Source organism: Mustela lutreola, chromosome 1 (assembly GCF_030435805.1).
Source record: "Mustela lutreola isolate mMusLut2 chromosome 1, mMusLut2.pri, whole genome shotgun sequence".
NCBI lineage: Eukaryota > Metazoa > Chordata > Mammalia > Carnivora > Mustelidae > Mustela > Mustela lutreola.
This window is the reverse complement of record NC_081290.1, coordinates 279,884,551-279,891,026: the sequence shown is the minus strand read 5'-3', so window position 1 is coordinate 279,891,026 and position 6,476 is coordinate 279,884,551. Positions and strand designations below refer to the sequence as shown.

Genomic DNA, 6,476 nt, shown 5'->3' with positions numbered 1-6,476 from the left:
ACCGTCTCCGTCTACGGAGAGCTCGCTTTCGTGTCGGGCTTGCAGGGGGGGCAGATGGGCCCTGTGAGTTACAGGTGCACCAGGGACAGGCCCTGCTGCCTCAGGTCCCCTGGAAGGCTGCAATGCCCCACCCACTATGTAGGGGGTGGGGGTGGGGCGCTGAGCCCTGGGGTCTCAGAGGGAAGCACAAGAAACAGAAGGAAGGGAGAGGTGGGCGGTCAGGGTCTCCCTTGAACTTGCCGCAGCGTCCCCAGCCAGGGTATCAGCATGTTCTGTTTCCCCATGGGTCCAGTGTGGCCCACCTGGCTTTGCTGGAGGGACAGGCCTTGGGCAGTGGGGCAGGGGTGACCAACCCAGTGCCAACAGGGTCCTAGCCTGGGTGGCAAGCAGCCCTGTCTCATCTCAAAAGGTCTCCTCTCTGGCCACCAAGCTAGCTTCAATGAGCCCAAACATAGGTCAAGCTTGGGCTCCAGGCCGCAGGATGGAGGCATTTGAGAAGACAGAGCCTAAAGTCTGGACTCTGGAGCCAGGATGGGCCTCTGCTCTGGTGCTGCGCGTGTGGCCAGCAGGTCTGTCACTTGAGGTCCCCAGAGCATCAATGTCCTCCTTTCCCAGGTGGGACCTTCATCCCCCACCTCGCAGGCATCCTCACAAATGCCCCTCTTTTTTGGGACTTGGAAACGGGCAGTGTCTCCTGATGATAAGAGAAATGAAGTTGGGGCCGGTTATCTGGTGGGTGGGAGGCGCGGCCCATCGCTCCATTTCTGGATGCTTCTGGAAGGGCGGGCGGGACTTACCGGCTAACTGCTTCATTTTGCCCTTTTAGGCACTGCCTTGTGGGCCCTCCACCCACCCGAGGAAGCCTCTCAGACGGGAGATGCTTAGATCCCACTGATCGAGACCCTGGGGAGGGGGCGGCGGCTCAGATGGCTCTGATAACATTGTTGTCTCCCGCCACTGTTTTCCGGTTTTCACGTGGGTGTTCTCCCCTTACAGGAAGATTAGCGATGGGTCCACCACGACTTCCCCGCTGCGGGCTGTGACCCTGGCCGTGATCGTGACTAGCATGAGACCATCCTCACAGGTACAGCCGGTCAGGGAGGTGGCAGCCCGTCGGCCCCCCGCCCCACGGATCTGGGTTTGGATCCCGCTCTCTGGCAGGCCTGCGTTGTTGCATCCGCACGAAGGAGAGACAGGAGCGGTGGCTGTGGCGGAGGGCTGTCCGGATCCCTCAGGCCCCTTGGGTGCCCAGGGCAGAGCACGTCTCTGAGGAAGAGCAGGTTAAAACCAGAATAAAAGCAAACGGAACGAGCGAGAGAGAACATTGGTTCTAAACCCCAGCTATGAGAGAATTATTTCTCTCTGCGTTTGGAGCTTGTTCTGATCTTCACCGCCACGCCCCAAAGGCTTGTTCTCTAATTCTGTTTTATCTTTCCGTCTTGCTTAATTAAGAAGTAATACACCCAAGGACTTTAGTGTTCAGAGGCCGGGCTCACATTTCTTGCTGGGCTCTGTGCCTGCATGGGGGTGGGGGTCTTCTAGCCGCCACCGCCCGCACCCCCCCACCCCAGATGGGGGCCTGGGCTCCTACAGCTTGGGGCTCAGTGACAGTGAAGAACGACCTTGGGGTGGGTCTGGGACCTTCAGGAAACCGGGGGTGTCCCACAAAGGCGGCATGATGAGGGGGTTGGGGGGCCAGCGGAGCAGGAGAGGAGCAAGGCTGAGCCCTTTCATTGCTTTAAATTGCGGCAGAAATGAGGGATGGCAGTGACAACCATTGACAACTTAAAAAAAAAAAAACCCTTTTGGGGACACAGATGTTCAGCTTGTAGCGCTATCTATTTATAGAAACACACCTCAAAGGAACAAGCCTGCTTCTCAATGTAGAGACAATTAAGCAGAGACCTCCGATGCTGGGTGAGAGCTACAGAATGTGTTTCTCCAGGGCTCCTGAGCCCGTTTCACCTGACTCAGTCCAGTCAGGACCTCTTCGTCCTATCCCTTCTCGGCGACAGGGAGAAATCGTGACATGGGCTGGCAAGGGGGACCTCGGGGCCAGTTGCACGGGTTTTCCTGAGAGCTTCTCAGAGCCAGGGGGACAGACGGTTTCTATTTTGCCTTCCCTGCACCGGATGACCGACCTGGTGGCTTCTTCTCTCTGCAACTGACCCCTTTCCATTCTCCATTCATTTGCTAGAATGATGCTTACAATGTATCAACATAAGGGCACAGGCAAACCCCTGGAGGTGGATAGAGGCAGTAGGAGTTCTAATTCTCATTCATCCACTGACATGAGTGCTTCAAGTGCGGCACCAAGACGGCATGCGTCTAGACTAGATGTGTCTATGTGTGAGGAGCCAGGAGTAAGGGTCTGAAAGGCAGTCGGACAGAAGTTGAGGACTGCTCCCCTCTCCTCCTCCTTCCGTCATTTCCTCCCTCCTATTCCCCCCCCCCCCAGATCTCTCCCTCCTTCTTTTCCTCAAACACTTACTGAGCATCTACTATACGCCAGACTGTGCTCTGGATGCTACGGATACAGCAGTAAACACAGGAGGCAAAAATCCCCGCCGGCATGAGCTGAAGCTCCGTCCCTCTCTTTCTTCCGTGGTCCTCTGCTTGTGTTCTGGAAGTCTTGTGGTGCTGGGCAGGAGCCAAGATCTTCCGTTTGATGTTCAAAGAGTATTTACTGGCAACGGGAGCAACTGGGGAGTCAACACCCCATTGTAGTCATCTCTGCATTCCTAGAGATGAGAGGAGAAAGTGGCTCATAGCTGACGCTCATAAATGTGTTCGTTACATTGTTTCTGCTTGCGGACATGCAGCTAGACACTGGTGTGTGGGGAGGGTGAGGGCAGAAAACAAACCCCCAAAATGCTCAGACTTTGCCTTTGAGAAGCATGAAAATGTTTGGATGAAAAATCTAAGAAGGGAAAATAACATTTAGAATCAAACAAATAAGGAAATGGGTAGCAGATGGGGGAAACAGCTTCCCGCTGCTGGAGGGACGAGAGGGTTTGAATGACCCCATGGTACTCGACTAGAGTTGGGGGCATTTGCATGAGCCCATGTTTATTTTCACATGCGGACAGGCGGCAGTGTTGGAAGTGTTCACGGACTTTTTGACACACACTGGTGAGCCCACATACATGTATTTCTTGCTCTGTCAGCCGGGAGGACATAGAAAAAGACTTGCCCTATTTCCGAGGTGGAGGTTGCACACAGAGACTCCCTTCCAGAAAGTGAGGTGTAGAAAGAGGGAAAGAAGGACTGTTGGGTGTGGAGGCGTGACAGGTACTGCCGCGGCCATCTCCACATTGTCAGGGGTAAGTCATGGTCATAGACGTACCACTGATGGCTTCGGGTGAGAAGGGCATGTCACCTCTGGTCTTTCTCCCGCAGACCCGGAACACCAGTGTAAGGTCAAGACGAACATCAGACAGATCGTAAACGAGGGTCGTTTTACAACATACCTAAACGGTACTTATCCAAACTGTCATTGTCATCAAGAACAAAGTCTGAGAAACCGTGATAGCCAAGAGAGATCTAAGAAGACTCATAATGCGGGACTCGATCCCGGGACTCCAGGATCATGACCTGAGCCGAAGGCAGTTGTCCAACCAACTGAGCCACCCGGGCGTCCCGAGAAGACTCATAATGTAATATAGCATCCTGGATGGGACGCTGGGCAGAAAAGGATGTTAGGTAGAGATTAAAGAAATCCAAAGAGCGTATAAACATTCGTTCCTAGTAATGTATCAACACGGGCTCATTAATTGTGATCAATACGCCATTCTAACGGAAGATGTTAGTAGTGGGGGAAATGGGATGGGATGTAGAACTCTACTGTCTATGTAATGTTTTCTGCAAATCTAAACTACCTTATAAAGATTTATTTATTTATTTACTTGAGAGAGAGAGAGAGAGAGAGCATGGGAGGGGAGAAGGTCAGAGGGAGAAGCAGACTCCCCAGGGAGCTGGGAGCCCGATGCGGAACTCGATCCCCGGAATCCAGGATCATGACCTGAGCCTAGGGCAGTTGCTTAACCCACTGAGCTACCCATGTGCCCAAATCTAAACTACTTTTTTAAAAAACATTTTATTTATTTATGTGACAGATGAGATCACAAGTAGGCAGAGAGGCAGATAGAGAGAGAGAGAGAGAGAGAGAGAGAGAGAGGAGGAAGCAGGCTCCCCGCCGAGCAGAAAGCCTGATGCGGGGCTCCATCCCAGGACCCTGGGATCATGACCTGAGCTGAAGGCAGAGGCTTTAACCCACTGAGCCACCCAGGCACCCCTCTAAACGACTTTAAAACAAGAAAGTTACTTTTTAGAAATGAGATATGTCATCAGAAAAGTGGGGGGGGGGGAGAGCCTCCCTTGCCATCCGAGGAGGGAGCAGCACGGGTGTGGGGTAACGGGGGGAGTCAAACAAGACATTAAAGACTGAGTCGACTCGGCTTGCTCTGTCTTCCTGGGTGTGATGGGCTGTGGGGGTGGATCCCGCCACCTTGTTTCTCACACGCTGGTGATCTCTTTTCTTCCCCAGCTCCCAATGGGCGCTGCTGTGTGCCCGCTGCTGTGGGCCTGCTCCCTGGGCACCTGCTGGCTTCCCGGAGTCACCATCTTTGGATTCTGGGGACTTTGGGAATGCTGGATTCGAAGACATGAGCTCTCCTGGGGCCCCTTTCGGTCCCAGTCCACCCCTCACTGTCTCGCCCAGCTGTGAGCTCCCCGCGGGCAGGGACCCTGTCCTCTCTCCGTGCCAGAGTTGGCACTGAGGGTATCCATTAAACGAACTGTCATGAAGTGAATGTCCCTGAGCTCACAGCCATAGGATGGGACTCTGTCATCAGATCACTTAGTGAGAAAGCATCACCCTTGTCAGCCCTGTGCCGGCCTTTCTCTGACAGCAAGGAGAACGCCTTAGGCCAGAGAGAGGACATCTGAACACCCTCCCGCCCTTGCCCATCCCCACGTGGAACCAAGAACGGGCAGGTCTAGGCTCACACTCAACCGACTAATGGACCTATAGCAAGAGCAGCCGCCGGCTTTGAAAGGACTTACCTTTGATTTGTAGCAAGTGGTACTGGTTTTCCCCTTAGAACAACAACATCATGTTTCCTTTAAATGTGCGCCTGCTCCTTGGGTTCCCTTTACATGTGTTTTAAATTTTAAAACAATCTCAGACTTAGAGAAAAGTTGTAAGAATGAAATAAAGAATCCCCGGATACCGGTCATTTCTGGCTATCCTCCAGGGTTACTCTTTTACTACCTTATCTCCCCCTCCTCCGGCACAGGCCCCTCTCCCCACATAGAGATCACTTTTGTTCTGAATCAATTAAATGGAGGTTGTCCCTTTACTCCTAAATCCGTCAATACTTCCGTGTGCATTTCCTAAAAGCCAGAATATTTTCATGCATAATTACAGCTCACATACAAAATCAGGGAGTTAACACGGATACCACGCTATCTAATCTGCAGACCTCATTTGCATCTCACCATCGGCCCCTGTGATGTCCTTTACAGTAAAAGGAAACCCCAGATCACATCTCGCATTCAGTTGTCAGATCTCCTTAGCTTCTTTGGTCTGAAATAACTCCCGGATCTTTGTAGTTTGGGATATTAGCATTTTTTGAAAAGCACATACCTGATATTTTGTAAGATGGCTAAATATTTCTTTTACAATATGCTTAAGTTAAAAAAAATATATGAATCCATCTATAGAAAAACTACAGGCACACCTAGGATATATCGTAGGTTAAATCCAGACCACTGCCATAAGGTGAATCTTGAAATAAAGAGAGTCCAGTGAGCTTTTCGGTATCCTAGTATATGTAAAAGTTACGTTTGTGTTACTCTGTGGTCAATTAAGTGTGCCTCAGAATGATGTCTAAAAAAAAAAGTGTATATATACCTGAAAGTATCACCCTAAAATGCTGACCATCATCTGAGCTTTCAATGAGTCATCATTGCTGCCCGTGGAGGGTCTTGCCTCCATGTTGGTGGCCGCCGATGGGCCGGGGTGGTGGGCGCTGAAAGCTGGGGTGCCTCTGGCAAGTTCTTAAAATGAGACAACAATAAAGTTTGCTGCATTGATCGACCCTTCGTCACTAGAACACCTCTGGGTCACCGTGAGCTTGTTTATTGCCAATTTCAATATTGTCGCGTCTCAGGGACCAGGGAGGCCGGAAGAAGGGGAGAGGGATGGAAGAGGCTGGTCGGTGGCACAGTCAGGACACACACAACACGTCCAGATAAGGTTGGCTGTCTTATGTGGGCACGGCTCATGGTGCCCCAGAACAATTTCCAGGGTCACAGCAAAGGTCACTGATCATAGGTCCCTGGAGCAATGATCCCGATAATGAAATACCGTGAGCACTACCAACACGCGATGCAGAGATACGAAGGGAGAAAACGCTGTTAGCCAAGCGGGGCTGAGGGGCTTCCTCGATGCAAGGTCACCACGGAGCTTTGAT

The 6,476-nt window shown here is 51.8% G+C and overlaps 1 long non-coding RNA gene across 1 annotated transcript; it reads left to right on the top strand.

Annotated features, from left to right (window-relative positions):
• Positions 1-993: 993 nt before the first annotated feature.
• LOC131813444 (uncharacterized) lies at positions 994-6,096 on the top strand. Its single transcript, XR_009346819.1, has 3 exons — positions 994-1,084; positions 3,400-3,656; positions 4,547-6,096. It is a non-coding gene; the product is annotated as an uncharacterized LOC131813444 (long non-coding RNA).
• Positions 6,097-6,476: the final 380 nt, after the last annotated feature.